Source organism: Ascaphus truei (genome assembly GCF_040206685.1).
Source record: "Ascaphus truei isolate aAscTru1 chromosome 15 unlocalized genomic scaffold, aAscTru1.hap1 SUPER_15_unloc_1, whole genome shotgun sequence".
Taxonomy (NCBI): Eukaryota; Metazoa; Chordata; class Amphibia; order Anura; family Ascaphidae; genus Ascaphus; species Ascaphus truei.
In genome coordinates, this window is record NW_027453854.1 from 1585738 (window position 1) to 1596397 (window position 10660).

General features: G+C 41.1%; 1 long non-coding RNA gene across 1 annotated transcript; it reads left to right on the forward strand.

Moving 5' to 3' along the window:
* Nucleotides 1–1704: 1704 nt before the first annotated feature.
* On the forward strand, nt 1705–5952 carry LOC142474150 (uncharacterized). Its single transcript, XR_012790135.1, has 3 exons — nt 1705–1759; nt 2242–2329; nt 4785–5952. It is a non-coding gene; the product is annotated as an uncharacterized LOC142474150 (long non-coding RNA).
* The last annotated feature ends 4708 nt before the right edge of the window (nt 5953–10660 follow it).

Genomic DNA, 10660 nt, shown 5'->3' on the forward strand with positions numbered 1-10660 from the left:
CACACACTGACTGACCCACCCACCCCCCCCACACACTGACTGAACACACACTGACTGACCCACCCACCCCCGCCCCCCACACACTGACTGAACCCCCCACACACTGACTGACCCACCCACCCCCCCCCACACACTGACTGACCCACCCACCCACCCCCCCCACACACTGACTGACCCACCCACCCCCCCACACACTGACTGACCCACCCACCCCCCCACACACTGACTGACCCACCCACCCCCCCACACACTGACTGACCCACCCACACCTCCCCGCACACTGACTGACTGACTGACCCACACCTCCCCGCACACTGACTGACTGACTGACCCACCCACACCTCCCCGCACACTCACTGACTGACCCACCCACACCTCCCCGCACACTGTCTGTCTGACTGACCCACCCACACACACCTCCACGCACAATGACTGACTGACCCACCCACCCACACTTCCCCGCACACTGACTGACTGACCCACCCACCCACCCACACTTCCCCGCACACTGACTGACTGACCCACCCACACCTCCCCGCACACTGACTGACTGACCCACCCACACCTCCCCGCACACTGACTGACTGACCCACCCACACCTCCCCGCACACTGACTGACTGACCCACCCACACCTCCCCGCACACTGACTGACTGACCCACCCACACCTCCCCGCACACTGACTGACTGACCCACCCACACCTCCCCGCACACTGACTGACTGATCCACCCACACCTCCCCGCACACTGACTGACTGACCCACCCACACCTCCCCGCACACTGACTGACTGACCCACCCACACCTCCCCGCACACTGACTGACTGACCCACCCACACCTCCCCGCACACTGACTGACTGACCCACCCCTCCCCGCACACTGACTGACTCACCCACACCTCCCCACACACTGACTGACTGACCCACCCCTCCCCGCACACTGACTGACTCACCCACCCCTCCCCGCACACTGACTGACTCACCCACACCCCCCCGCACACTCTGACCCACCCAAACACTGACTGACACACACACTGACTTACACATACACACTGACACAAATACACATACACACTGACTGACACACATACACACACACTGACTGACACACACACACACACTGACTGACACACACACACACTGACTGACTGACTGACATACACACACACACACTGACTGACTGACTGACTGACTGACTGACTGACACACACACTGACACACATACACACAAGGAATTCACACTTAGTGCAAATAGCTAATACATGGGATGTGTGCCGAGCACGCGCATTCTAAGTCAAATTTATTTGCGTTTTGTAACTGAAATTGTATTTTGATTTTTAATTAAAACATCACCAACACAAATACAATTTCTGTGACAAAAGTCAAAGAAGTTTCACTTACTATGCGCGTGCTCAGCACACACAGCTTTTTTTTTTTTTTTTAATGTTGCAGTGGTCTCAATTTTGTACTTTAAACTGTGAAGGGCTAACAAAGTTGAAGAGACAATGTTATATTGCTTAATCCTTATTGCATCGCCAGTTTACATTCTTAAGTCGGACGGCACGTGCTCCTAGAAAGTATGCCAAATTTCCTGTTCTTTTGGTGACCGGTTTAAATTCAAATAATGTTTATTAGCAATGTTTAGTAGTTAAGGTAAGAAATAATAAGTCTGTGCTTTGCATAATATAGAACTATTTGATTTGCAGAATGAATATCCTGCTCTTTCAAATCGTACATTATCTCTGAGTCCAAGTGCCTCTGGTAAGTTGTTTAGAACACTTAGCAATGTATTTCATTATCAATTTGCAGTGCAAGTTCATTTTACAATAATTTGGTGTACTCTGGGTGACAGAGATTTGGGAACAGGTACAGAGAAAAACAATCTTACCTAATTGATTGTCAAATCTGTAGTTAACCTGTTGAGAAGCAGACTTCACACACGTTTTGAATTATTTTTGAGTATGGAACGAGTAGATATACTGACATATTTATGGTATGATGACCAAGAGAGAACATCGATATAGGAAGGTGCAGTGCAGCAGGTTTTCTGTTATAGGTATTATTTTGTTACTCATCACAGCACAGTTTTCTCTTGCCAACTTACCTATGATATTATCTCACTTCAAATGTGTATTGACTGTCTAATTCCAATGAAAACAACATGTTTACAACAGAAGTAAATTACGACAGCCTGTCATTCCTATGACCAAATCTCGGTATATGAATTTTCATTCTGCTTCAAGGTTCTTTGGCTCAGAGGGGATACAGCTGGAGCCCAAGAGGTCCCAATACTTGGAGCTCACCTAGAAGAGTACAAAGGACCAACACCAGGTATGGTGAAATGACGGTAACTTCTAAAAAATGGAACAAAGGATTTAGTAACATAAGCTTTCTTCAGTACTCCTTAGTTTAATTTGAAACCTGATTTAGCTGTTGAGCAGCCAGTAAAAATCCATGTGTTTTTTCATTTCTTAACTATTTGTTTGAAAGCATAAATGTGCATTGTTTCTGTTTTTTGTTTTTAAAGGCACAATGTTTAGTATCAAATCCTGGTTTGACTGTTGTTATTACCATCACAGTTTGGTTAATATATGGAGTCGTGATAAATGTTCCTGTAAAACATGTCACGAGAGCTGAATGTCAGATGTAAAAGAAGTACAGTACAAGCATAAATGCAACTGTACACATTATATTATCTCTCACCACATTTAACATGCATTCCAATTAGGGAGTGTTTACCGCATTCTCGTCCCTGAGCACTTCACTAATCTGCGGGTAGAGAATTTCTCCTATGGAAAAAGAGTACAATAGAAAGAAAGCCATGTTGATAAATGTCACGTAGATGCTTGAGTGTATGAAAGGGATCAACCACAAAACGGGTCTCTAAATACCTTTACAAGTCTGTAGGGGAGTGTCTTGATTGTTTATCACTTTCCCTTGACCGGGGACACATTTATGACCTGAAATCGAGGACTTTCATTTATTTCGACTTTAATCAGAGTATAAAAGACTCCATAAGTCTCTCCAAGTACTTAACCAGCACCATCATATTCCAGATAACCCCTCAGATATATACATATTAAATGTAATTTGTGGGTGAAATTAATGTATCTGCAACTGGTTACATGTAAAAATGTGTAGAATATCATTATAACAACCACGTACATTGGTTTGTACACCAACACATACTGTACAAAACATTTAATTCTTGCTAGCCTGTAGTTGTAAAGACATACCAACCCCATGGTAACTCCATTTAAATCTGGTTTTAATGGATCCTTTGGAGAGAACGTCCTTAGAATTGCAAATCTGAGTACACGCGATCCGTCTTGGTCGCCCCAGCTGTCATTTTCATATAAAGAATTAGAGAGCCGGCATTCCCTTATATATTTTAGTACATGGGCCTGCACTTGGAACCTAAGCTTTTGACACAGACGCAAGGCAGAACTTAACCAGGGTATTAACCTTACTAAATGTGTTCATCATACCGCACACAAAAGCAATATTTACTATATTGTGACTATATAAATTCAATTGAATAATAATTAAATGTTGAATCATAATTATTACTCCAGTAACTATATGGGGCAGACTTTGTAGCAGGCTTTCCAGAAATAACGAGACCACACACCAGGCAACCTGAATTCCAAGATGTATTGCAGGTAAGTGGTACAAACACCCAACGTTTCGGTCCTACAAACTGGACCGAAACGTCGGGTGTTTGTGCCACTTACCTGCAATACATCTTGGAATTCAGGTTGCCTGATGTGCGGTCTCGTTCTTTCTGGAAAGCCTGCTACAAAGTCTGCCCGGTGAGGATACTTTTGTCTATCTGCTTATTATGGGACAAGCACCTACAATCACTTTTATACACGAGAATGCCATCTGTTCATATATATATATATATATATAATATATATATATATATATATATATATATATAGTCAATCGGTGCTAGAGGTATCATATGGTTCTCTTGGTGGCTCTAACAGGTTGTGGTGGTCCCTACTGACATGTCCTAGCACTGTGCTTGAGCTCAGAGGGATCGCGAGACTGAGATCCGTGTTCTGCATTCAGTTTCCATCCCCCCTACGCTCCTCACATTGAAGTGGCAGTTGTGAAGTGGGGGAAAAGTAGCCAGGGCGTGGCAGGTTCTCTTGCACTCTCCTAGGGGCTGAGGCCTATTGTTCATCAGGATTTTTACTGTTTCCCTTATGGAAATATGCAGCCCAGAAGACTCCCATTCATACACAAATACTACAGTATTACTACCAACTCTGACTCCAGTTAGGCATGTGGTGTATTTCTGTCTCTGTGCCGCACAGATTGTATTTACAGTAACTAATTTCACGTACATTTTGCTGAAGATGGCATCTCACCAGAGCTTGTAGTAAATAATACATTTGTAAAGCGTGGCGAATATTTGGAAATGTCACTAATTATTTGTTTGTGGCGGAAGTCCCAAATTGACCAGTTTTGCTCATTTGTGTAACATTTTTATCTCCAGTCGCGACATTAAAATAGAATACGTAGAACCTGCCAATGTATAAACTGTTGAAACTTCTCTTAAGGGTTAACGTGAAAGTTGTGTACATTCTAGTTATGATAAATTAAGTTAACCACATGCTCCATAGATCCTGGTAGATTAGTGAATGCCAGATATGGGGGGGGGGGGGTGAAGAAGTAACAGCATTAGAGACCCCCTGTATTTGTCTTTTTCATCTCTTTGTATTTGTGAAGAGTTATGGGATATTAAAGATTTCTAATATACTGCTCTTCTTTTTAGCATCTACAGGAAATTGAGCTACAAGTAAGATATTGACTCGGCTGCTGAGAACTGCAAGATCATTTTTGAAATATGTATATTTTTGTACTGATTCATGCTTAAGCAATCCCTTTGCTGGTTGCATTTTATCCTAAGAGTAAATCATTAAAGTCCTTTTAGGTTGCCTACAAATGTAGGCAAATCTAGCATTCCTGGAGCCACGGCAGAAAAAAAACAAACATCCCTAGGCTCCAGGGAAGGTAAAAGCCACGGCTTCCTGTGGGAGAGGGTTCATTCCTTGTATCTGTCCCTAGGCACTATCGATGCCTGCTGCCGGGGAACGCTGTGGTCACAAGCCTGTGGCTTTCCTAGCTTATAGGTAAATTTAGTTTAGCTACACCTGTATTAAGCATCTGCACATTTTACAACGGGAGTCCACAGCTGTACGTCTCCAGTTTCTGCATTGTCCCTTATGTAGGTGAAGGTGGATATTGCTCTCCATCGCCTATCTCCCAGGAGCTATAATACGCACGTGAAAATGTTGTCATAGAACTCAGTTGGTCATGTCATGAGATGCGCCGTAACATCACGGAATCCAACATTTCCATTCTTGACGCGTATTTCGTGTGCCGACTGAGAATTAACCTGTAAACCTTTTGTGTGGATAGGAAGTCCCAGCTATATTACTAACGTGTTAAGTGGATTTGAAATGCAGATTTGGGGAAATCTGAATTCGCCGCATTTTATCCTTTTTTTACTTCCAATTAGCAAGTAAATTCAGTTGAGTTGAAAAGCATGGTTTTAATGTTAGGATACATTTTTAATCGAGGCAATTGTGTAACTGATAACGGGATATTCCTGTAATGTACATGTTTTTTTTTTATTTTAACTGCCACTTAGTGTGTCTAGTTCAACTGTTTCTTAATTGTAAAAACATTTCTATTTAGATCCGTTTTATCCAAATGTAATACTTAGTTTAAATATTGTGGCGATTCTTTTCTTTTTTTTAAATTTTTTTATTATTATTTTAAAACACCGATTACCCAGTTATACAAATACTATGGAAACCTCAACATTTATGCTGAAAGATGTAAATATTTTCAACAGTATGGTTGTGTTCACTAAACCTGTATATGGTTACTTTTATACAGTATTTGTTCAATGTAATGTTTTTGTGAGTTAATATTGTGGAACTGTCATTAAACTTTGTGGTTTACTATATAAAATACTTCGTCTTGTATAGTTATTGTTTTTGTATGTCCAGATTTTGTGAAAATATTCATGTTCTCAAAAAAAAGCAAGAAAGTTATATTTCCTGAAATTGAAGTTTACTGCACGATCCTAACACACTACACCTGTATAGCAAGTCCTCTACTATACGTTCTCACCATATATAAGGCCAGCATTTAGCAACAAGTCACGTTCATTCAACACTGAATGATGCATAAAATATACCTGGCTGTTAGAGGGCATACTTTTTACAATAACTTGTTCTCCTTGAATTATTCTAAGGATTTTGTATTGGGTGCAAGAATGTAAACTGGTTTGGCATTCCCTTCCGTAGGTGTAAAATGTATTACTTTGCCTCATAATGTATTGTTTTTTTAATCTGTAGCCTGCCTTTACATGCACAATCCTAGTTTACCAAAACATATATACAGCTCAACCCCATTATAAGGCGATCCGTTACAACGCGAATCTGCTTATACCGCGATGCAAGCGTGGCTCCCACTTTTCTTATTTATGAATACTTAACACGATTATTGATATCTTAAATACTTTATTGTACAATGCATACAATTATACATTATTTCTAACGCGATCTGCTTATAGCGCGATGTGATTCTTTGGACCCCAAGAAAAGCGTTATAAGGGGGTTGAGCGGTATAATGAAAATGTAGCAATGAAATGGTCTTTGTTTAAACAAATGTAATCAGACTTTAAAACATGTCTGCTTTAACTTCTTTTAAGTAAAATTTTATTTTCATCAAGGACCTCTTAATGAGGGGGTGGGAGTCTTCTCAATTACGCATTCAATCTTTAATTGCCAAGACCTTGATTTTTCTTGGACCTCTAACCATAACATTGAAGAAGGTGTAATGAAGGGAGCTTTGCTTGTGCTTATTCATTAAGGCTTGATAAAGATTACTTTGGTACAGTAACTGAAATGTCAAATATTAATGTTTTGAGTGCCTGTTTCTGGTTTTCATATTCTTTTCATAGGCAGAGATACTAGGGTTTAGTTAATCTTGAAATTCCTTTCAGATTTAGCAGGTCAATCAATGTCAGACTGTTCTTGGAACAACCAGTGCTGTGTCGTCATGGTTTTAGTACAGCAGTGTTATTTTGTTGATATGTGAACCTTCAGTTGCTTAGGTACTTGCAAAGAATATTACTATATAAGTGGTAACACAACCATTATTGTACATAGCATCCCCTGGGGTTACAGATGGGACAATGGGGGTTATTAATTCATCTGTAATGGCACCATCGAGTGGAAATTGCCATTGACATCCATGGGAGTTTGTGTGCCATAGTGCCTCTATCGGCTCCATCTCAATTGAATGAATAACACCCAATATGTATTTTGTACACTCCCTAAGCAAAATAAGTGGTTTGACGTAAACTTAATTAGAGAATAAACAAATATATACAGTATAGATATAGGCAGCAACGTTAAAAATTCTAGGGAAATTACCTCTGCGCTGGGCTGTGATCGTGCTTGGCCGCACTTGAGCCGCGGTCCACCACGTGATGCACGGGGAACTTGTATCGCGCCTCATCTGTATATAGATCTAGGTCATACACTTTTCATTGATCACATCATGGGTGAAGGGGATCAGGATAAATATCTAGCTCTGGGTCTTTTCAATATTTGACATTCTTCTGAAGTTTTCCAACTCTTGACAAATATACACAATGTTGGTCAGAGATACGAAGTTTAACTTGGGTGGATATTCTCTTTGTTTTTTATTATAACGGATGCAGTTCTTTAATGCGTGCTAATATCTGTTCCAAATCTACCCGTAATCTTTCAGGAACCCTATACAAAGCAACGTACAGATTCCTTTTTATCTACTTCTAAAACTTGTCACAATTTTTGTATAATCTTGTAACTTTGACCCAGTTAATCGAAAAATCATAAACTCCCTCGACAAAATAATTAAATCAATGCTTCTCATTGATTGTAGGTGGACTGCAAATATTATAAATTTTACTTCAAGTAGCTGTATACCACAGTGCATTTATTTTCTATCACCACTGAAGATCTAATGATTAGATTAGTTTATGCTATATTTACGGGTATTATATATACACCGATTTTTATTGCTAGTGTTTATTTTTATATTTATCACTAATGTATCCACCTTTAATATTTATACTGGTTTGTTTTTGTTAGTTTTGTATAGCACACAGTGCATTTTATGCGATTTTAGTATTGATTATATCATTTTTCTAACAATAATATCATACTATTAGCCGTTTTCGATTGTGTGTTGAATCAGCAGAGCTGATTCCAGTCTTCTTTGAGCTTTTTTCGCCGTGTTTACGTGGACTTTGCCCTATAAAACTGGCTATGACACATCAACCAATCAACTCCTGAGGAAGTCACGCAACGTGACGAAACGCGTAGAGACGCGGTGACGTCATCTCAGGCGGGCGCGTGGGAGGAGGTACTGTGTTCTCGTTACCTTTCAGCTGCTCTGCCTGTATTTCCAACGGTGCATTACAGAAGGAAGCTCTTTTGAGCACTTGAAACGCTGCAGGGCTCGTGGCAGGAGTCAGATGCAGCTACACCAGATGCACAGTATCACTATGCCCCCCACCCCCCCCCCCCCTGCTCCTGTAGATGACGCCCCATACAGTTTCTCTCCAATGTACATGTTATTTTAACCTTTTGTAAGTGTATCTCCTAAGGACACTCTCCTTAATAAATTTACCCATTTTTGTACACAGTTACGCGCTATGAAGCGTGTGCTTTTTTTTGTGTTATGTATTAAAATATATTGAGAATTAAAAAAATATATATATATATTATATACATATAACCCCTCTTTATTTTACCTCAGATTATATGGCCTATCACTGAGGTGGGAGCCTGAGTCCTATGGGTTATTGTTTAATTCTTATAGTGTGAGCTACATGTTGTGTGAGACTGTAGTGACAAGATACAACACAGTGGTAATGAATTATAACAATTTTTATATTCTCATAGCTATAATTTGTGGTGTTGCATATCTCATATGAATTAGTACGGTGACTTAATCTCAAAATCACTCCATACACATATTTAAGCAAACTATACCAACAGTGCGAACGCTGTGCAAACAAATAATAACTTTTATCTCTGTCTGGCCTCCCAATCATGGGGTACTGGCCTGTAGATCCTGGTGCGCTAGCACAATCGTTGCAGCTCATAAACTGTGTGTGTGTTGCAGGCCTGGTGCTTCATAAAGATCAAACTGATGGCAATATAACTGCAGTTTAAATCCTTTGTGGGTTAGCTCACCCACTCCAACCTGGTGTAATTCATGCACAGCCGGGCTCCCTAATCTCTCTCTGTAGTAGCCTCACTCCCTCGGCTCCCTTTCCAACTGTCACTCCACTGGCTAAGCACAGTCACATGGTCCAGTGGAATGTAATTCTTAAAGGGGCCATGTCCTGTGCTGATAGCAGATACAGGGGGTTACAGTAGTATCAATCACAAAATCTGAGTGGGAATCAGGTAGTCCATGTGTAATCCCAAATAGTAAAGTGAATCCAAGTTTCCTCCGTGGATTAGTCTGAGTTACTGGTATCCTCTGAGAACATATTGAATGGGTGAAATGACATCACAATACCGTGCAGGTCATAGTACAATGAGGAATGGAGTGTTGTTCTAAGGTTCTAAGGTTTCTATGTTTCTTTATGAAGTTCAGATGCATCAGACCTTGACTCAACAGTGATTATCCCTGAAGCCTTTCATATTCTCTCCACACAACTTTCTGCTGAGGTCTGTCACTTTTATCTTACTTATTTATGGTACTAACGTCTCCGTCTGCTGATGAAGGCCCCATAGCTGACCAAAACATTGGTATCATTTCTTGACCACAATACAAACTTTTTTGATTCACTCAGTGTGCTGTGTCCTTTATCCAAGTTCCTGCCTGGGTATTGTACGGTATATATGGTTAATCGTAGATACATGCTGGGCTGCCAAGAGTGAGTTCGGGCCCCGGTGAAATGTTTTTTTCCGGGACACTTAGCAGCTCTTTTCTCTCCCGCACTTAGATGTGTGGCCGCCTCTTTGCTTACGGCCTCCTTCTCCATCTGAACCACAGCGTAAAATGACGCCGCTGACGTCACCGTGACGGTGTCGCGTTGCCATGATAACACGACGTTCTGATGTCATTTAATACTGCGGTTCAGAAGGAGAAGGAGGGCGGCAGCAAGGAGTGACAAATAATGATACTACCGAGAAAGCGAAAACATGCAATATAGTCGGGTCCCGGGCCCCCTTTCAGACCCTGTTAATTTGTACCAGCTTCTCCCCCCTTTTCCTTTGTAGTGGTGTGTGTGCACATTTTAAGTTTTGGTGGGTGAAAAAGGCAACAAAAAACCTCCATCGTTAGCATATAGCCAATAAAGAATATCACTTGTGAGCACAATCACATGTCTTAGACAGGTCTACAAACCTGCCTTTCACCATTATCATCTAGCATACAGTGCTTCCACTGCAGCAAGGGATTCTGGGATATGAATGTGCTCACAAGTGATATTCTTTATTGGCTATATGCTAACGCTGGAGATTTTTTGTTGCCTTTTTCACCCACCATGACTTAAAATGTGTTAGGTAAATCCACCCAGCCTTGAAAATTGCAAAGCCAGTACAACAAACCTCACATTGATGAGACCCA